At 34.1% G+C, this 22,436-nt stretch overlaps 1 protein-coding gene across 15 annotated transcripts in view; it reads left to right on the top strand.

The window, feature by feature from the left end:
- The window catches only part of FOXP2 (forkhead box P2), a 396,471-nt gene that overhangs the window by 115,011 nt on the left and 259,024 nt on the right, over positions 1-22,436 (top strand). For all 15 annotated transcript variants that reach the window (XM_072917768.1, XM_072917737.1, XM_072917785.1 and 12 more), the window contains 1 exon segment: positions 3,562-3,645. The gene's annotated coding sequence lies outside the window, so the exon portion shown is untranslated.

The following is a 22,436-nucleotide window of genomic DNA, read 5'->3' as shown; positions in this document are numbered from 1 at the left end:
AGGTCTTTTCATTGGTTCATTTAACTTTGGACTGATTATAAACATAACTACTAACTCATTTTGCGTGTTCTTATAATGGCATTCAGTAGTGCTCATCTGGATATGAGTTTCTGAGTATCTTTCTATCACAGAAATGTGAATTCCTGGAATCAGGAAGAAAGGTGTCTCTACTTTTTGCAGTTCTGCAATTTATATAATATTCTTCAAAAATAATATTTTTGTAGTTTAAATAATGTGTTGAAGGAGTTTAAATATAATTAAAATATATAGTCTGACTGTTAGGTAAATTTACACTTTTTCATACTTGGAGAAGATATACATTATAGATTGTATGTAAGTGATGTATTTTCAAATAAAGTTCAGGACATCACATTAACATAGAGCAATTTAAGACTTTCTCAGAAGTCCTATGAATCAAGATGTTTTTTAAATTGTGTGAGTCCTATATTATTGAGATTTGGAAGCTACAGACACCAGTGAATGTTTATGTCTTTAAAATACTAGACAGTCTCTTTAGCAAGTCATTTTTGCTTTAGTGAAACCAGTGGTGATTTTGGCTCGACCGATCTGATTCAAAACAAGCATACCAAATAATACTTATAGATAGTCCTCAACCAGGTTCTAAAATTTTCTTGCATGCTTTGGTGAGTAGTGCTTCATTTGAATATTTTATACAAATACCCACTTCAAGCAGTAATGCAGTTTGAACCATTTTTACTATAGAAGAAATCTGAACAAGCCAGTCTTACCTGAAATAGTGACACATTATGGCAACTTGATCTGTCAAACAGGAGAACTGTTTAAGTGCTGTAGTACACTTTGGTGGGGTTATTTACATTTTAAAAAATACCAATGACCACCAATAAGGCAGGATAAAGAATAAAAGCACATAGTCTCAAATGAAAATATTGTCTTAGAGGCAGTGTACAAACATATAACAGGTAAAGTTATCCTAATGATTTGTGATCTAAATGTGGAATAAGCTAAGAGGTGATTGCAGCAAGTAAATGAATGAGTTAAAGAAATAGATTGCAGCACATGGGCATTGTATTTATTTAAGTCAAGTTTCTAAGTCTCTATCTGGGAATGAATTTGATTTTCATTTTGAATTAAATATTCTAGGGATTTCTGACACAACTATGACAATTAACATTCTGTCAGGATGCTTTTAAAGCTTTGGTTAACAAGGTCTATGAATTTGTAAATTTTTGAGGTTTAGATGGAATTCAGATGCAATTGTTAGATACTGAAGAATGGGAACATATCTCTGTAAGCACTGTCAGTAGGGGATAGGTAAACAATTAAAATTTTACCTGCTGGGGCCCAAGGGATGGAATTTTCTAGCTTAGGTGGAAGGTAGAGAAATGTTGGTGTTAGGCTGGAATAACTGGAATGATTCAGATCCAGATATTAGGATGCTACAAAAATCAAAACAAATCAGTTTATAACAGACGTGATATTATTTTTTAGGAGTCTTCTGCCTTTGTCAGGTAAGCCACACTGAAATGTGGCATAAATGAAACAGAAGTAAATAAACAAGATTCTAAAAATGAAAATTTGCACAGTTAAAAAGAGAATTGGTAGGTATGACCTGCTATCGGTCTGTGACCTGTCACACCTACTTTGTGCCATCCTCACCATTTTAAATATTTCTTATTGATTTCTGAAGAAGTATAGAAATCCAGAAATAGACCAAGTAAAATTATAATAATTGAGATTAATGATTGTGTTTTTTTTCATATCAAGACTACCAAAAATTATATAATAAAAAATTTCTTCTGAAAAGGCTGTATCTCAACAAAATGGATCATGTTTTGGTACAAGATTTCATGTGTAATAACTGATTGTCCTGGCTTTATTTCTGAGGTGAAGCACTATGTGATGTTTGATACACTCCAAGCTAAGAAAACTGATGATTTGAAAGTATTTTGGTGTAATGGAGTATAGGAAAAAAGAGAAATACAGAATCTTTGCATTTGAGGCTTACATATTATCTGTTAACAAGATGTAGTGTTGAAGAAATAACTGTAATGTGTATTTTGGTCTAGAATTCAGGTGCACAAGAAACTTCAAAGACAGACATAGCTATTTAGAGGCAAAACTGCAACCTTTTAATAGGAAATAGGTCAGTGAGATGAATGCTTTTCACTGAGTTGGTTGGACATGTACATTGTGGATCCAGGGTGACCACATGACCATCAAGCAAAATTTCATTGACACATATTTTGCTTTCCGAAAACTTTTAAGAATTGCCACCCACCATCACCTCCTCATATTTGCCTTAGGTTCCTTCCCTGTTTTTTAACATTTTCTTCTCTTTTTTGCTTTGTATTAAGCTCATAAGATATCCTTCTCATTTCCCAGTGCTGTCCTACTGTGCAGGGGTTTCATGTAGTGTTTATTTCTCCAGCCTGTCATTCTTTGCTCTCCCTTCTTCACTTGCTCTACTACAGAGGCTGCCAGGTAGCTTTCAGTTTTCTAGGAACTTCGACCTTCCCAGCAGGTTTTGTTACACTCTACAAACAAAGGAAGAAGTTAGAACTGCAGCTCTTTTAAATGTCCAAACATCTTATAACAAAGTGTGTATTAATAATGCCAGTTGGAACAAAGATTTTTTTTTTTCTTAAACTGTGGAAAAGCAGTCTTTTCTTTAAAAAATTCTACATTCATTTTACTCTTCAGCCTGCTTCTGTCTGACCTTGTCAGCAAGAGAGAATTGCCAAGAGGCACCATCGAGAGGCTAGTAGGATCTACTTCAGAGATAGCAGAGTTTCAGGCATTAAGTCCATGTCTATATTAGTAAATTAAACAATGCCTGGAAATATTTCCGTGTCTCTGCCACAGTTAATGTCTTTGCAAACTAACATGGTTCCAGAAAATTCCCAGACATATATTTGACCACCTCCATTAGACAATTTTTATGTGCCCCTCTGTTTCAGAGCATATATGACTATGCTACATAGGTGTAGGATTATCCTATACCCTACATAGATGGAGGATTATCTCTGCCAGTTGATTTCAGGAAAGAGAAAAGTGCTCAGGCATAGATGTAATCTAAGTATTCTGCAGCCCTACATGTTCTTTATTTCTTCTGCCTTGTCCAACCTTCTCTCTTCATTGCAGTCTTCCAGTCTCATCTTCAAAGCTGTTTTGTTTTTTTTTTTTCATTTTTTGCTTGTCCTTTTGTCCTTTTTAACATGCATACAGATTTAAATTTTATTGGCATGCTGTCTCCCAGCTTATGTCCCTTCCTTCAGATGACCCTGTGAACTTACTGGTAGTGATATTGTGTGCAGTTTTCTGCCTGATACAAAGTACTTCAGGGAAGCCTTCCTTTTGTTTGCCCTTGGGTACCATAATAATAAAAATAGAATAAAAATACAGGACTAGAATTTGAGTGATGCCTTAGCTGTCACTCTGCTGCAAGGAAGAAACTTGGTGAACAATTATATTTCTTTGTGGACTACCACGAATGGGGGAGGGGGAATGATAAAGCCAGATTCTATGTTGGTTTTGTTAAACGATTTTAATAACTGTAAACATTTCTCTCTGTTTTGTCAGGATTGTGATACTAGAATTGATCGTGGACATCACTTCAGTTCAAGGTTGAAGTTAAAAGGTCTTTTTGAGGCTTAGAAGAAGCAGGTGAGTACAAGTCAGTCATCACAAATCGAAGATGATTTTTTTTTTTTTGGTAACTTCTTTTTGTTCCAGAATTGCCGTTCTTGCTTACCAATCCCAATTTAAATAGCAGGTCTCTGCTTTCCCTGATTCACTGAGATGTGTGACTGCTTGTGTTATGACTAGAGAGAAGACAATATTTGATTCATTTAGGATTTCCCTACATACTTTTTCAGCTTCTGCCATGAAAATAGGTGAAACCATGGCTCTGTCACCAAGGTCTTGGGAACTCTGGAGTTAACTTACACTGCACAGTTTCATTACATCAGCTGTATTAGGAGCATGATAATTTTAGCTGATTGGTTTTGAAAATTGTTTTAGATTGTATTTCTTGTGAAAAATAAAACTTTAAAAGGCAAATATGCTATAATAAATAGCGAAGAATCCCTGAGTTTGGATATTCTAGTTTCTTGAAACTGGGATGATCTTTATTCTTCTGGTAACTAGGAAATCCATGATGTCAAGGACCATGAGGTTTCAACTGCTTTGCGTGTTAACAGGCTGAACCTGCCTGGTACACCAGACTGTCAGTGGGTATGGTGCCACTGGGGCCTTGGCATGCCTGCACTGAATACTTTGCTGTCCTGGTTCAGGGAAAATTTGGGAGGGAAGCCCCAAAGGGGTTCCTCGGCCCCTACCCCAACCGGTTTGCACCAGACCTTCACAGCTGTCTTCAGTGAATCGTGTGCAAGTTGGCAATCAGATCTTTTTAGCTTCAACTGGAAAAAGAGATCCTGGAGGAATTAGTGTAAGATGAGAGCTTGGCAAGGCAGTCACATTTATTTTGGATTTTTCGTAATTGCTATTGCAACAACAACAACAACAAAAAGAACTGTATGTTGAGTGTTGCAGTTGTTCGTATTTTACACAGGTATCAAATTTTTTGAGAATATTCCCAGAACTTTTCAAATTCTAAATTTTTAGGCAATATTTTAACGTATAAATTGCAAAATATGGTCAATTGGGCCTGATACTATATTTTTAAGGTACAGATGTAAACAGGGTACAACAAACTTACCATAATAGGAACCAGGCCGAATTCTGCGTACAGTAGGAAGCAGGAAAAAATACGTAAATATAAAAAGTATGCCATGTGCAGTAACTGCTAAAGTATTACAAGATATTCTGATATACCTATGTACTCCATAATATTGGTGTATCCATCTTAATGTATTGATGCCTCTGGAAGGATAGAAAAAGAAGCTGTTCCATGGGAGTTCATGACGATGACACTAATTATTTCTGAAACTATGTTTATAACAAATTTTTTGATGTTTTACCCTCTGTGAGGAAGCACAGCCCTTCTTAACCTTGTCAAGTTAGTGTAAAAGAAGACTATTCTATGTGTTTCACTGTGACTGTCTTCACTGGGTAATAAGAAAGGAAAATTCCTTTATTCCGATTTAACTCCACCTTTTCCAAGGAGTTAAGGCACTGGCTGGAAGACTACAGTATGAATATGGTGAAGCCAGGAAAAGAAGAAAAGTTATGTGTAGCAGTGTTGTAAGTCAAAGGACATACAGCACTATATAGGAAACTGTAGATATTTCTGGTAACATGTGCAAATCTTGATATGACTATTTGGTAGTATGTAGTAATTATTTTCAAAACAGTGTTTTTTCTTTCATTATTCAGCAGCAAAAATGGTAAAAAATATCAGATTCTTTGCTTTCTATGTAGCAATGGAAATATGGCTGGATTTCTGTCAGATATTTATTTGTACACATCTGAATGGTGTAACTGTAGTTATGTCAGATAGTTTTTTGATAGTGTCAGAATTTTGGAAAACTGATAGAAACTGGAATTTGATGGAAACTGTAGTAGTTGAAATCTGTTGAGCAAGAGCATTTTTGTTTTTTAAGGATATATTCTCTGGAAGTTTACTATGTTCTGACAACTAATGGCCAAATTGTAGTATAAGTGGCTTGTGCATCTCTGATATATTGGCAATATATTTTTATTGAATTCCAGTGTGTCTGAAACTTAAGGCATATGAAAGAAAGTAACTGCTATTCTGCTTCCTCCATTGTTTTCTTCCATAACTTTAAGTTAAATATATTCTGTAAAAATGCTTTCTGTAAAGGAAGCCAAAATATTTTTGGCCTTTTTATCATTGGTCTTTTTCTTGCAGTATGTGAAAATGGAGAAGGAATGTTTTTTAAGTCAGTGAGGAAACAGTAGTAAATTTTGAATGCTAGTTCTTCAGTATGGTATTTAGAATTAATAGGTTCTTTTATGGCAGGATCTGGTGTGTTTGAAATTATTGAAAACTGAGATTCAGTTATAAATATAGTGATAGATATGCATAAAAATAAAATTGCAATTGTGCATTTTTAGTCAACAGAGAGAAAAAAATCTGTTTGGTTTTTGTCCTCTCAATGGAACACTTAACTTTTTAAGAGTAAGTTTTAGCAAAACTATGACAGAGCTCAGAGAAATGTGAAAGCAGAGAAAAAATCTTCTGTTTTCTGACTGATGACTTAAATAGTCCTGAGACTGTTAGTGATACATTTACATCTATGTTTTCTGAGTTACTTAGGCTTTGAAAAAAGGCTAAATAAATTCTTGTGTTAATGATTATTAAATTGATCTAGCTCTTCTGTGTTGTCAATTTGGAGAAGAGGAGCTCATACTGCTCGTTCCTGTTTCTTTCTGGTACTACAGGAAACAAAAACTTGAAACATCATAGCTCATGTACATGTATATGCAGACATTTTCTATACTATTAAATGTTTAGTCTATATGCATATGTTTATTTTGTAGAGGGCAAGCATAATTATACTTTTAGATTAGTACAGATGAATATCTCATATAGGTATCTTGCATCTGAACTGAAATTCTCTCAATAGTTATGTAAGGACTCATTGCTGGTGACCATGTTGGTGACCAACATGTGAAAGATACGATGTTTTCCACCAGCTGCATAATGGACTGGCATGAACTTTGTCCATAGGGAAGTCTTCCACATGTCTGGTCAGAAGACAAAGGAGTTTTACTTCCATAAGTGAATAAGAAATAATTAGGTGGAGTTTGATGGGCTTTGTCTTTAATATGGTTTCTAACAGGAAGAATCTGAAACATAAACAGTACTTTCTGCTTTAATTGAATTGTATTAGAACAGAGATCCTATTTATTGTAGAATTTTGAATTATCTTTCCAGGGTGATTTTGAATAGCTATGAATTGGTGATTTTGGGGGAACCTGAAGTCAACTTTTGTCAAAAAGTAGTACACATTGATAGAATTGAATTTGTGACCCGGAAATATGAGGCAATAAATTTTTGCTATGATTATACATGGATTTAAACTGGCCAGCTTTTCAATTCAGCTAAGTACTAAGTGCAGTCTTAATAGTCTGATTTCCTGGGAAGAGTGCTGTTGAAATAATCTGGTTTTTACAGCCCATATCAAATACAAACTTGCATCAGTTATTACAAAGTTTGTGCTTTGGGAGGTATTTTTGTGGCATCTAGGAGTGATGTTCCACATTTGTTGGAATTAGTTGTTAATGATACTGTTTTGAAAAATGAGTTATTGCTTGTATACACTGATTGTTTTGTGGTTTCCAGCACAGAAATTTTTAAGGAATAGCTAGTTGAAAACTGATGGGTTTTTTCAGCTGTATGAAATGAGGAGAAAATGGTGTGCATCTTAATAATTTTATGATTCTTTTTCCTTTGTGACATGAATGGATGAGGTGAGAACTCTTAATTTTTAACTGAATTGAATTCAGGTTTCTAAACGTGGCCTGCTTGAGAACAGAAGACCATTACTGTAGTTGTCATGTAGAATGAAGTTAGAGTCTGAATCTCCTTTTTAGCTGTCAGCTTTATTAAGGAGCTACTGGTGTGTTGAACTAGGCACACACATTATATAAGCAGTGTATGGTTGTGTCTGGGGGGAATTTTCTCTCTCTCCACTGCTTCTTTATTAGGTCTTGCTCACTCACTCACTGTTGCCCTGTCTCACTCCTGCGTTCTGGCTGCAGCTCACAGCATTGGAGGTCTAATGTAGATTGACGCCTTTGCCAGAAGACTGATTGAAACTTGTGTCTCGTAGTTGCTAATGCTCACTCAACCATTTTATTGAAGATAAAGTAAATAAAATAGATTGCCATATGAGAATTCTCTGAAATCAAATGGAATAATTTGACAGGTTTAAGCCCATGAAAAAGCCTGAGCATTGAAACAGATGGGAATACTTTTTATGCACAATATACCAGGAAAAGGTGTCTACTGGCTTGCTGTTACACTGTTAATGGCTTTTACAAAAATTATAATTGTTGAAAATATAATTTCCATTGGTATTTAAATTTTTACTTCTCTCAAACAGAGGGATTATTTTTAGTATAAAAGTAATGGATATACTGATTTTATTTTCTCATTTTTTCTGTTTTTATAAGAGAGTGATTATAGATAACCAGTCTCTTAAAATATAATTTAAAAAAATAAAGGTGAGTTCAGTATTTGAGAAAACAATTCTGTGAAATGCAAAATAGATTGTTATTTTATAGGTTTTTAATAATCATTAAGTGACATAATTTTGAATATTACAGATAAAGTTGCTGAAAAAAACCCTAACATTTCTAAAAGTATAGCAATACAATACACAAGGACTATGAGGTGCTGAAATTATTTTGACAAACTGCTCATAATAATGGTCAAAAAGTCCCAAATATTCATTGCAACATTTTTATTTTATAAAGAATTTTTATGGATAAGCATTGTAGTATGTCCGTGCTATTTTCAGAAATAAGATAATACATAATAATATGTGTCTAAAGAAGATGACATATGACATTAATTTTTTTATCTGGATAAAAATGAGTGTTGGTCCTCCTAGTCACACTAATGGACTCCTTCTTGCTAGTTGGACCACTTCTTCAAGAAAGCAAGACACACCTGTGTTTTGGTTTAGTATAATAAATTTTGTCAAACAAGAGTTAATAAAGGAAATAAATACAAAATCAGTTAAAAAAATATCAACAAAGTTGGCAGATGCAGCCCTGGTTTACCACTTGAAAACATTTAAATATCCAATACTAATTTTTCTGTTTTCTTTACGTTTAAACAAAATCTGTTCTTTTTTGGGGTGGGGAATAGAAGGATGTTGTGTATCAATTTTATTTCATTTTTAAACTTAAGAAATTGATTGTAAAATTGTGCTGTTTGTACTTTTAGATTGGATACTAGTGCGATTTCATTTATATTGGGTAAGAAATAAATTATGAATGAGCTATTTGAAAATGACCTGCAGGAGTGAGTTGACAGACTAGAAAACCATAGTAAGGATGGATTTCTATGTTAAATGTTAGCCAGAATACACAGCTAGTTGTGCTGATGTATGCCATGGTAGGGATGGTATTGGTCAAAATCGTATTTTCAATAAGATTGTGAATAAACCTAAGAAATGTGAATTATACTCTTCTTCTTTTTTTTTACATCTTCTATGTATTTTTAAGAGCAAAAATACTCTATTGTGCTTATAAAACAGAACACTGTCCCCAGGTCATTTTTCTCTTGTTGCCATGCTGATAACTTTATGTGGTCAAACTCTTAATGCTCTCAAAGCAGTCCCAGACTTCAAATTTCAGCATTTACCCTATGGTACTCTTTCTGTTCCTTCAGTAGGATAAAAGGGTCATCAACAGCTTTGTCTTTCTTCAGGACAGCATAGAAATACCACAACTCTTCTAAAAAAAAAAAAATTAAAAAAAATCCCTGTTTTAACTCTTTCATTTTCCATGTCTGAAGTTCTTGGAAAGTCTTGCTGTTCGGAGGGAACAGAGAAAATTAATTTAGTTGTTTATAATTATATACGGAGAATTGCTTTGGGTTTTTTCTCTGATAGGAGTTCCAAGACAAGGAATCCCTGCTCATTTCTGTGTTACATAGGCTTTTCTCTCTCTCAGGTTTTGCTACTTAAAATTGTAAAGCCATTATGCCTTTAGCACAATCTTTGGGAAAAATTGCTGAGGCCCATGAGCAATCCAACACTGATTGATTTAGACAGAATAAAAGTTGGTTTTATCAAGAGAAAAGGAAGCCTCAACAGTAGTTTACTTTACTTGGGATTTCTCTAAAACTTAAGAAAATCAAATGTGGTTTTCCATATTGCTCAGAACAACTAATTTGTGCTGTTTTTCTCAGCATGGTCTCTTATTTCACTGTATCTGAAGTAATTCTGATATTCATGTTACTATTTCCTATGTTCTTCAACAACACAGTAAAAAAAAATTATCTGTATTTTTGGCATGCTTTTGAAGTTACCTTATTGAAAAATCATTCTGTGATAAATGTTATGAACTAGCTATTTTAAATCCTTATTAAAAAGATACAGGAATGTAGGCAATAAAGAAAGCAATTCAGTACAAGTAACTACATATGGAAGAAATAGCATCACATGTAATTCCTGAAAATAAATGGGATCTTGAAAATGGAATAGATGTTTATTTGATTGTTTTGAGAGTTAGCCTCCCTAAAAAGCTGATTTTAAATTAGTTTTGCATTTGTAAGTGGTACTTGTTAACTGTCTTGGGGAGTGATTTCTTCTCTTCTCTGGAAAATGCATTCTGGAATCTAGGAAAGAAAGAGGTAATGATTTTTTTTTTTTAATGTGGCTGCTGTCATCTAGGAACTGGACAGAGATCACTGTCTCTCAGGAACTAGGTCTCAGAATTTTGAATGTAGTCTGTAAAACAGCTATTTAGTGGTTTATTGTCAGTCCCAGCCTCAAGAATATGGGTTTTTACTGATTATTTAGTGGGGAAAACTGTGCTTAACTGCAACTCTTTGTTGTTGTTTGTTTGTTTGTTTGTTTGGGTTTATTTTTGTGGGTTTTTTTGTAAATTCAGATGTTCACAATTTAATTTTTGAAGAATTTTATTTTTCCCCTGAGCTTGAATTGTCTAGGGAAGTAAAACAGGGTATTTTTTGGTTCATGTGGTGATTCTGATCAAACATATAGATTTGAGTACTTACATATAAATTTATTTAATTATGACTGATCCAGTGAAGGTTTTGCAAAAAAAAAAAAAAAAAAAAAAAAAAAAAACCAAAAGAAAACAAAACAAAACCAAAAAACCTACTAAGCATGTAATCAAAGGCTTCAAAGTTAAAACTTCTTGATAGAGTTTGCGCGATATCTTTCACTTCTCAAGAATAAGGTGTGGGACATGGTACCTCAGTATGTAAAATACAGAAATTTAATTCTAGAATCTATATACTTTGGTTAAGTGTAGTTTTATAGGTAACAGCACTAATGGGAAATAGACTTTAATTTTAACTCAGTGCTTTTGTACTTGAGGGAGAAACTAAATTAAATATTATTTTAGATCTGTCAAGACACACATATATATATTTATATATATATAGTTCCTGTCTGTAATTGAAGTTGCAGCCTAATATCATTCTATGTTATTTGGGTGAAGCTATTTACTAAACACTTCAAATTAGAGCAGATGGATAGTGTGCTATGACAAAGACATGTGACCTCATGTCTTAAATGTTTTGCAGATAATTTGAAACTAATATTTATTATCTGCATGCTACCAACAAGTTGCTGAATATTTATCTTTCTTCTTTTGAAGATTAAAATTTTCTCACATGGCCATTTGTCATTCATTTTTACCTAGTTACTCTTTGCTCTAAGATACCTTCTCATGCTGTAATGAAAATCCAATTTTCTTTTTTATCACTTAATAAAGAATTAGAACTATATTGTATACAAAATTTCTACTCAGTCCAGTCAAAGGCTTTTAGATTTAGGTAGATGTATTTTTTTCTCAAATTTGATGGTTTGCTACTTTTTAAAAATAGATAAATTCAGGGGTTTGTAATCTTTGCATCATCCCTCATATTATTCTTAAAGGGAGTTTTATTTCTATGATTCTGTCTTCTTAAAAATATACAAACAAGTAAAAAATATCCAAAAACAACAAACAAAAAGCCAACCAAAAACCGCAATCCAACAAAACAAACTGCTTTACTGAAATTTTGCCTCAAGCCAGTTTCTCTCTGCTGGTTAAGTGGACTAAAGAAATGACAGCATTGAATTTATTTTTTAAAATAAGGTTGAAATGTTGAATTTAATTAAAGAATGGAAAAATATTTAAAGTTTTCTCTCATGATAGAATAATTTTACATTTGCTTTTTTGAGCAATACTATTATAAAGAATGTGGAATATAAGCATTTCCATTGGTAAATTTTTCATCTTCTCTGTAGAAGTATTAGACTCACCCATATTGATAATAATTTTAACAAAAGCACATACTTATTTAATGAACAGGTGCTTCAGTTCTAGATGTCTTTTCTCTCTCTCCCAAATTCTTTATTGCCCCTCCACCAGAACTTGTGTTTGCATTTTTTTCTTTTTTCTCTTCTTCAACCTGTCAAAAAGGAAACTAAATTAATGTGGAAAGGATGCCCAGCTGATCCCATAAAAAATGAATAAGTTTCAACCATGTCCCTTGCTCTGCACTAAGGGTACACACATGGTCATTCTGTGTGGTCCTTTTGCCACCTCTGGAGTGGCAACAGGCACCTCTGGCCTAGGGAAGGTGACAAACAGTAGGGAAAGGAAGGAGTGGGAAGGACCAGCCTTAACTGCTGCAGCTGTTTGCTAAGTGAGCATATGTTGAAGGCCTTGAGCCTCCACAGAACATCTTTTCCCAGGTCAGTGCTTAATTCACATGTGTAATATTCCCCTAAAATTTGATCTGAGCACCTGCTTATTTGTTTCTGCTTATTTGTTTCTCCAAGGGAAGTTGTTCTATTGTGCAAGTCCCACAGTTATTTACTTATCCTTAAAGTATAATGGAATAGTCCAGTTCCCTAGAGTAAAGTGCTATTTTCCCCTGAGCTTTTAGAAAAAAGAGTATTTGCTATTTCTCTGTCTCTAAAAGATTTTCTGAATACTGTATATTTGGACATTATTAAAAATGGAAGTCTGAAGAAGAATTATAATTTATATTGTTTTATTTTTGCAATTCAGAAATATTTTTCATTAAAGGTATTTTAAATTTATTTGATTTATTAGGCCTGAAAAAGCTATATATTGGATGGACTGAATGTATTTTATAACACAGTGTCTTTAAATTATTGTGTTATGAACCTGAATGCTCTGTCCAATACTTTAAAGATCCCAGAAGATAGAGCATATGATTTAATGACCTCTTTTTCATTTTGCAAACTTGACCTCTGTTCCCAACCTTGAGACAAGGAAAGACAAAGTACTGTGAGTGACTGGCAGTTGATATCATGAAGGTTTCATCTCCTACATCCTTCTCAGGTCCCATGGTAGTAGCCAGTCTGCTGCATGGATGTGGGACTCTCCAGTAAAACTGTCCTTTGGTGGCCAAATTCACCTCCTGCATTACTTCTTTAGATGCCCTGTAAAAATCCTCTCTTTCTTTCAGCTTCTCCCAGAGACCCAGAGACCTCTCTTTTCCAGACCTCTCTAGCTGTGCAGAAGCACCTGGAGCAACACTGGCATATTTGAGAGTGGTTTGCTCCTCTGTAAGACAGAATGTCGCATACATAGAGGCTGTTTCTGGGTGTGTTTAGTTATTTCATGTGTGTTTGTGCAGTTGTATATTTGCGAGAGTTGACTGGATCTGTCCCAGTTGTTTTTGAGAACGATGTTCAATGTTTTCTTAAGTTAATAAAGATTTCTTCATTTTCTAGGAAGGTAATTCAAGGAAAATCCTAAGATACTCCTTAATATTTGGGACGTGATTTGGGCTGTGAAGGCTGGTGTTAGCTTGCATGAAGATGGAGGGATTTTTTCTGTCTGACAATTAAGGCCTTGATTTGTGGTAACCTGCAAGGCTGTGCTGAAGATGTGTGTGAATAGATACTGTCTTTTCTAGAAACCGTGTTTGACAGAGGCATTAGCTGTTGAAGCAAGTGATTTTCACTTGTTAGTCTGTAGTAAAAATCATCTTTGCTGTGCATCTTTTTGATTGCCTTTGCAGTTTAAAAATTTACAGGCAAAATACAAAATTGTTCATGAAATTACAGTTGGAGGTGTCCTCTTTATTAAATATTTTGGATTTATTTATAGTGTCTGACATTTAAATTATTATCATATTATAACAGCTAAAATGTCCAAATTAATGTGTTAGTTGACAAACAGTGTTAGTCTCTTCAAACTGTTGAAATGGACATGGTATCTAAAAAATGTCAGTCTCCTATAACTTTACAGGAAGTTATCAAGGAGTTTTTTTTAATTTCTTAGTGCTTTGATATATTTTAGATTTGCTCTGTGTGCTGTTCATTTCCCTTAATCCAATAAGTTTTCTAGTTGTTTGCACTATACTGGTGAGTAGTAAGCCTAAAAATGAAGATTATAGTAGGACCATGGGATGAAAGAAATATTTCTCTTATGTATTCAAACTGTCTAATAGGAATGAAAAGCATGTTCAATAATTTGGTTTTGCTGTGTAATATAATTGTTGCTGTTAAATATAACTTCTGTGTTGCAAATACAAAAAAAATTAAAAACAACAAAAAAAAAATAGGTTTGATCTCATTTGACCTTTCTGACGTTCAGTCAGTTAGAAGGTTTGTAAGATGTTTAATTACCAAATGGTATGATCATTATTCATCTCATCATTTGATATATAACGTCAAGTGAATTGCCTCCCTGGAGTGCTCTGTGTTTCACAGATCAATAGATTTAGTAAGAGCTTGAAGGAGAGCTTTATACATTCATAGAAAAGAAGCAAAAGTATATCCTCCTTGTAAAATGGCTTATGTAGTTATTCTCTGAGCTTTACAGACTTATTGTTTTATTTACATCTCAGGAATGCAAAATCCTGTAACATAAAGGCATTTATTAAAATATTTTAAAACTCTTTATAAAAAAAAGATTATTGCTATCTTACTCTATGTAATCAGCTAGCTTTAAAAGTCAGTCCTGACCATCTTCATTTATTAATTTAAGTAATTATGCTTATTAAAACAGAGTTTTGCTTTGACACACCAACAACATGGTATGATAAAGGACTGTCTAAATACAATAGACACTATTGCTTACACTATTCACATTTTTGGTTTCTGCATTTTTAAATAGGTATGGTTAATCGTAACTGATTTGGGTTGTTTAATGTTTGTGGGGTTTTGAGGTTTTTTTTCATTCATTGTGTCAAAGATATTTATGCACACTTCCAGAGAATTGTTCCTAATTGACTAATTTAATATCTATAAATTTTTAAAAATATTATGATAATTTATAATTAATTGTATAAAGGATAATTACATATAGGATGCTTCATGCTTACTTAGGCTTTTCTGAATGTATTATATTACTCTTGTCCAATATAGATGAGCAATCTTTGCGCATGTCTGTCTGATTTCTTACCATTGATAGAAGAGCGTTTCAAATGACTGAAAGAGACTTCTATGAGCACTCAAGCACTGGTGTTTATTGCTGGTTTTGTTCTGTAAGTTTTACATGCTTGATTTGCTCTTTTGACTTACCAGATTTTTGCTAAAAAACTAAAAAAAACCAAAACTATATTTCTTCTTTAACTTTTATTAACAGAGGTAAGCTTTTTGGCTTAAATTTATGCCTTGTTGTTTGTCCTTGCATTAGTCAGGCACTGAGGAAACTGCATTTCAGCTAAGCAAATCTTCCCTGCTGCGGGACAGATGCAACATTTACTTGAAAATTCTGCTCTCTTATTCATCTGTCACTTATAACCCATCATCTACTCAAAGATTAATTTGAATTGTGAACAATATCTAAGCTTCCTTAATCCCTTGCTCTTGTCCTTTTTCCTGAGCTGCTGTACTGTGACGGAAAGGCCATAATTCTGAAGCTTCTTATTCCTCAGGCCTACCTAAAGTAACTCCCATTGGGAGCCAATTGATGTTTTAGCAAGGAAATTCTTACCTGTTTCTGAGAACAACCTGGGAAAATTGTCAGGAGACATTCACACTCTTAGATGTTCACACTGTGGAATTCTTGTAAATGTAAAATCTAATTTGTCTGGGTTCTTTGCACCAGCATTGTTCAAGGTCAGATGAAATTGTGTGAAATACAAGGCAGTGTTTCTGATATTTCATTCTTTTACTATATATGCAACATTTTTCACCTGATCAGCAAATCAAGTAATAAAAAAAATTCATTAAGAATTAAAGTAAATTGTTATATATAGTTAGCATATTTTAGAACTGTATATTTCAATATTCATCTCTTCCAGGACATTCTTGTTGAAGCAGAATTTGTTTGTTGCTGTTTGCATTTATTTGCCCATACATATTTCCTGTTATCAGTAAATAGCTTAAAGTAATATGTGGTTGAAGTGTGAAGTCCATTTTGGAAGAAAAATAATAAGTTTTTAATAAGTAAGTAAAATAATAAGTATTTAATTTTGGAATAATTTGTTTTGTAGTTTGGTAGGTGCTTTAGATGTTAGTGTAAAGAGCTCGTTACCAGCAACACTCTGGAACAGTGTTCAGTTTAAGAGGATCTGATGGTCTGTGGATGCATCCAGAGGAGAGCAACAAAACTGGTGAACAGGCCGGAGGAAGTGTCCCATGAAGAGTGGCCAAGGACTTTGGGTTTATCAGGTTTGGAGAAAAGGAGGCTGAGGGGTGACTTCATTGCTCTGTACAGCTTCCCATGGAGGGGAAGGGGAGATGGAGCAGCTGATCCCTTCTCCCTGGAATCCAGTGATAGGATTTATGGGAATACTTCAAAGCTGCACCTGGGGTATCTGACTGGACATTTGGACACATTTCTTTATGGAGAGGTTGGGCAAACACTGAAACAGGCTTCCTAAAGTGGTGGTGCATGTCCCAAGCCTGTCAGTGTTCACACTTTCCTTAATAACGTTTAAACTTTTGGGCAGCCCTGAATTGGTCAGGCAGCCAGATTAAAGGATAGTTACAGGTTCCCTTCCAACTGAAAACAGTCTGTGCTCTGCTCTGCTCTGCTCTGCTATCCTACAGAATCACAGGACACCAAGACTGGAAAAGACCTCACCCAGTCTATGCTAGGCTATTCTAGACATCTGTGGTAGCAGTCACAAATCACTTGTTTTCACAGTATTTTTATGAAGAGTTTACAGAAGTGTGAGTGTGGAAATTTGGTTTATTCTTTCCAGACAGTGTTCCTGTAAATTTCTGCAGTGAAACATATATGCTGACAAGGTTCATAAAGGTTCACTTTCTTTGTCCTGACATCCCATAGTGTCAGGAAAGCAGAAATAAGAGGAAAAGGTGGGTGCACTTATATTCTGGGTGAGTCCTGTCCCACTCTGGATACTGGAGATCAAAAGGTCTCCTAGAACGTCCAGAGGGGTATGAATATTGTGGTTTTCATATCTCCTTTGGATCTGTTATGAACTAAAAGAATCAATAAGGAATGCATTAATTAAGATCAACTTTTGGAGGATAGTAGTATCCAGACACATTTGCCAAATATAAATGTAAGTTTATTATGTATGATGCCATTTTGAGCTAAAAAAATAAAATTAAGGAAACAACATGTATTTATGTAGAAAATAATCTGGAGTATTACACATTAATGTCTTTTTTTGGTATCTGTTTGAAGCAACAAGTAATGGAGTTTGCAGTACTAGATTTGCATAATTGGAGTTGAGGACAAGGAAGGCCTCTTATAAAAAATAATTTCCTTCACAATTAAAGGAGAAAAGAATCTTGAGAGCCTTCGGAAATAATGCTCAGGACAAATAGAGGAAAGTCATCACAATTTGTATCCAGAAACATAAAAACTCCCATAAAAAGTGAGTTAGCAGAGCCATCTTCACGAAAAAAGGGTAGTTGTACAATTTGAAAACTCATGAAGTAAGACTTTTTGGTTGTTTTCTCTCCATAACATTAATGTACATTAATTGACAGCCATAGTTAATGTGCACTGCAGTTGATATAGTCTCCCAACTGTCTTGATCTTTCTGTGTTGGTTCTAATCCCAAAGAACAGGAGGAAAAGGTAAGAGTGCGGGGAAAATGTACATGAAAATTAATAATTGTGAAGTATTAAAAGAATCATATATATATACAGCATAGAAAGTTGAATAGCTATTAGCCCTCTAATAGGGAAGATGTCGTTCAGGACAGGGACACAATTCAACAGATGTTCAGGAACCACGAAGGACAGGATGGAACTTCTTAATGGTGTCAGAATGGAAGGCTGCAGGAACTCTGGTGAATTTGTGTGTAATACATGTCTTCTGTCATTTGTAAATTAAATCAGGAAGCCATCATATAAAGACCATAAGTAAAATCTATGCTGAACTTTGTGTTTTGTCACATTGTTAGTGATGTTGATGGTCAGACTGCCTTCATTCCTTTCCATTTTATTTGAAAAAAATTTAAATATTTATAGTAATTAAAGTGTAACAGTTGAATAACAGCATGCAATGATTCCACAAATTATTAATATTCTTCTGTGGCTTTATTACATATTATTCATATTAATAACATCTATAATAATATAGCACAGATAAAACAAATACAAGGCAACTATGGATTAGTGAATTGTAATACCATTGAGGAGCTCCTTAGGAGGCCATAAGCATGAAAGCAAAGTTTGCCTACTTTGTGTAGTCACTAGGACATCAAGGTGGAAATGTAGTCACAGAGTTCAGCATTTTGTTTTATTTTTGAACATATATGCCTATGTATTGAATTCCTGTCTGAATCAGGCGGATGTTGCATATTTATCTCAGTGTTTCTGTTTCAGAATTTTGGTTTTTTCTTAACTGTTATTTCCTTTTGATTCTGTCTCTGAAAACCTCAATTATAAGTCCTCAGGATGGTACCAGGGATATGGAAGTGCAGTATTGTCATGTTGTGATACATGAAATGCATGCATAGGTCATGTGCTGGTGCTAGCTATGACTGGTATATGTTTAATAAAACTTTATAGCTTCTAATTGGCAGCAGATTCATCAGTAAGATGCCATATTGTTACATCAAGTGGACAGTTTGATGAATGTGATCTCATTCCAAATTTTTATTTGTAACTGAGAATTTTAAAAAATATGAAACCATTTAAATTGAATGCTAGAGATTTCTTTAGTTGTTGTTTGTTTTTTTTTTTTGTTCCACCTACTTTTTTTTTTCTCCTGATTTCCATTTGTAAAATCTTTGATGAAAACTGTGTTTACTTTCTTAAACATGTATAGCAACTCTGAAATTTAATTCATGGTTTCACCATTTCTTTTTATTATTGCATTTTCTTTTATCAGCACAACATCATTATTTTGTGCTGCTTTTCATACAATTTAATTCTACTACAATATATTGGATGTGAAACCATTCTCCCTAAAAAGTGTAAACCATAATTTGTGTTGAGTTGCTTTAGAATTAAATTAGCAAAGCTGTACATCCCTTTTCTGCGGCCATTGAGGATTGTGTAAACTTGTGTACTTGTAACTTTGTATCTGGAAAAACCCATTCATTAACCCGATAAGGTGCATATGAATTTCATATCTAGTACAACAGAATAAAAGAGAAAGTTAGGATACATAACTAACTTACACATTACGTTAGTCCAGCATGAATGATTTTCTCAGCAGTCTTCTTATCAACAAATGTAGCAAATGGAGATGCAGCTTCTGCTCCTTGTTTGCCAGAAGTACTGACATAAGGGAGGAAAAAAAAAACCACTCCATGCTTGGGAATGTGTTGAATGTACTGTATTACGTCATGGGACTGCCTGTATGTGGAACAAGACGAACCAAATGAATGAAGCAGTGCTGGTCACCCTTGCAAGCCTGATACTTGGGATGCTTTTAGCAGTAAGGCTATGTGAGAAATTTCAGGGTGGCAGCTCCTCCATGGCACTACTGGTGGCCCAATCTTGATTTCATACTAACCATCAAAATGAATGAAAAAAATGATAATATTCTATTCTATTCTATTCTATTCTATTCTATTCTATTCTATTCTATTCTATTCTATTCTATTCTATTCTATTCTATTCTATTCTATTCTATTCACTGTCCTAACAAAACCATGTCATTCTTTGAAAGCAGCCTTTCTTCCAATGAATAAATAAGAGGTGAGATAAGTGCACTGGAGTATTCAAAGCATGACTGAATTACTAAAAGGGGAGTTAACCACACCTAAGCTGATGACCACATTCTCATAACACTTGGTGGAAGTATTGTGCTATATTAATCCTTGATAAAACGCCTTCTGAACTATTGCAGTTAAATTAATTTGGTCTATTGTGTTATGTTGCTGAACCAATACCAGGCTATAGTTCGAAATCAAAGAAGCAAGCTCTTCATTCTGTTAAGACTTATTTAAGCTTATTTATAAGCTTTTCAAGCAGAATTAACCAAAAGTTGCTAACAACAGCTAATTATAGTACATTAAAATATGGTATTTCCTTTTCCTTAAAGTATGCTATTTAATAATACTAATTTTTTAATCTTATTTTTAGTATTTGGTGTAGTACTAGGCATATTTTTATCTGCTCTTCTTTTTTGTGTTACAAGTCTATCAGCTTGAGAATTCTTACTGCTAGGCATAAACACTGTACTCCTGTGTTTTCCTGGTGGTCTTCCCTGCAAAAAGTGCCCTGCTGTGGTATTGTCTATTTCCTAATTTAACATAGACTAGATTGCTATTTGCATAGAATAGATTTGATATTTTTATAGTACTTTCATAAGGAAACAGAAGTTTTTTAAGTCGATGCAGTCATGTTGTCAGTCCCCCACAATAATTCCTGAAGCTGTTGAACAACTTCATACAATTTCGATGGAGAAGTAGAGGCCTCAAAGACATTAATATCCAGGAAAGCAAATAGACTAGTTAACAAAAACATGCAAAATCGTGCGTATGCTGAGGAAAAAGGCTGCAGCATTAAGAATGCCCATGCTGTTATTCATTAAGTTCCATTGCTTATAGAACTACCGAGTTTTGTTGTTATTTTTCTTCCATCCATAATAATTTCTTTGTTCATTCATTCCACGTCCAGTTGCTGTTATGGGTGTAGAGCTACTTACCACATGTTACTTGAGACTTTTCTTTGAAAGTTGCTTCATGTGCAATTTATGTGGAATCCCCAGTCCTTCAAATACAGTTTAGTTTGTGTTTTATAAGAAATAACTGCTGTCTTTTTTTTACTCTGACATTTAATCATTAAAATGTGAGGGTTGGTATTTTTTTTTTTTTTTTTCACTTAGGGGAAATGACAATTAGTAGGAAGATAATTGTGGACTATTTATTTTCTGAATTTTGATTTGCATTGTCCAGAGGAGTAAAATGTGAAAGTAGGTTAGATCATGATGCTTCTTTGAAGACTACATGCAACAGGGAATATTGCATGAACTTTTAGGGAAGATTTGTATTTATTTACATCTAACTATCATAATGGTAGGTCATGTATGCGACCCTAGAAAGGGAGGAATTTGCAATGAATGTAAATTTATTAATATTTTTATCATTTTATGAAACATGGTGAAAAGTTATTTGTGGCAGAAGTACATTTCTTTGAAATGCTTCCCTAAAATGTGCATACCTTGGCCATATCCCTTCAGTTTGAGCAACAAAGGGAACACAAGACAAAGACAACAGTGTCTGCACTAAGTAATACTAAATAAGAGCATTTAAAAAAAACAGTTAATTTTCAAATCTTAGTCTATCCAATGCAGTGATGAAACGCAGGTCCTGGGGAAACAAATACTGTGGTACATAATAACAAAGAATAGAGGAAAGGTCATGCAGAGGAGGTTTAAATAATGCTACATGAACAACTTTACTTCAGGCATGTTCTGTTTTTTAAATGCTTTGCTTTTGCAACTTCAGCATTCTTTTAATGTAGAAGATGAAACAAAAATTTGCTTTTTAAGAAGTAATCATAATAGCAATTCCTTTACACAGATTTACTGACCTTATATTTATCACAATGTTGTGAAATCTAGGTCTGCTCCTCAGACCTACATACTTCACTGCTTCATCCAGCTAGTTGACACATTTTGCTGTTGTTCATTGTGGCACATGAGGAACTAGAAGAAAATGAGACAAACATTTCAGGTAGACTAATAATTACTTGCTATGAATTATTTAACATATTTAAATATATGTATGCATTACATGTCATTCAAAAAGACCCCTAAGCACTTTAAGCTATGTTTAAAAGAAAATTGGTTTTTTACACTCGCTTAAATGCACCCTCTGCTGGGGTAAAACACAACAGCTGTGAAGTGCAATGTGATCTGTAAGCACAAGTGTTCAGGAATTCTGTTTTATGGTTCATGTGAAATACTGCGAGCAGCCAAAATCTGTGTTCCTCTTCAGGCAAAATTGGGAATTGATTTATTGCTGATACACAGAGGAAAATATCACCGGTATCATCTTGAGCCAGTACTAGTTCTTCTGTCTTAAAACCTGATGCTACTTGTTTGTCACATGTTGGAGATACAATTTCCTCTAGCTTCGTTTGTCTTTCAGAATTTCCATGTTTGTCATCCTGTTTTATTTCTGTTAAATGAAGTTGAAAAATAACATCAAGAAACTGCTCGATGTTGTGTTTGTGTCGTTGCTTTGTTGAGCTGTAAATACTTGTTTGCTTTTCACAGAGACTGCATTTGTTGTGGTTGTTCCTACTTCAAATCAAACAACCAACAACTACTTAAGCTTACCTTGAGCTCTCCTTGCTGCTGAGAGTTGTATTAACTTCCTATGAGTCTTGCCTTAGGTGGCAATGAGTGACTAATTGGAACCAGCATCAGAGGTTTCTTTGGTGACAGAATGTATTCTGTGTGCTTTCCCA

This window comes from Taeniopygia guttata, chromosome 1A, assembly GCF_048771995.1.
Source record: "Taeniopygia guttata chromosome 1A, bTaeGut7.mat, whole genome shotgun sequence".
In the NCBI taxonomy this organism is placed as follows: Eukaryota; Metazoa; Chordata; class Aves; order Passeriformes; family Estrildidae; genus Taeniopygia; species Taeniopygia guttata.
Note: the sequence above shows the minus strand (reverse complement) of the source record. Positions and strands in the feature narration are given on the sequence as shown.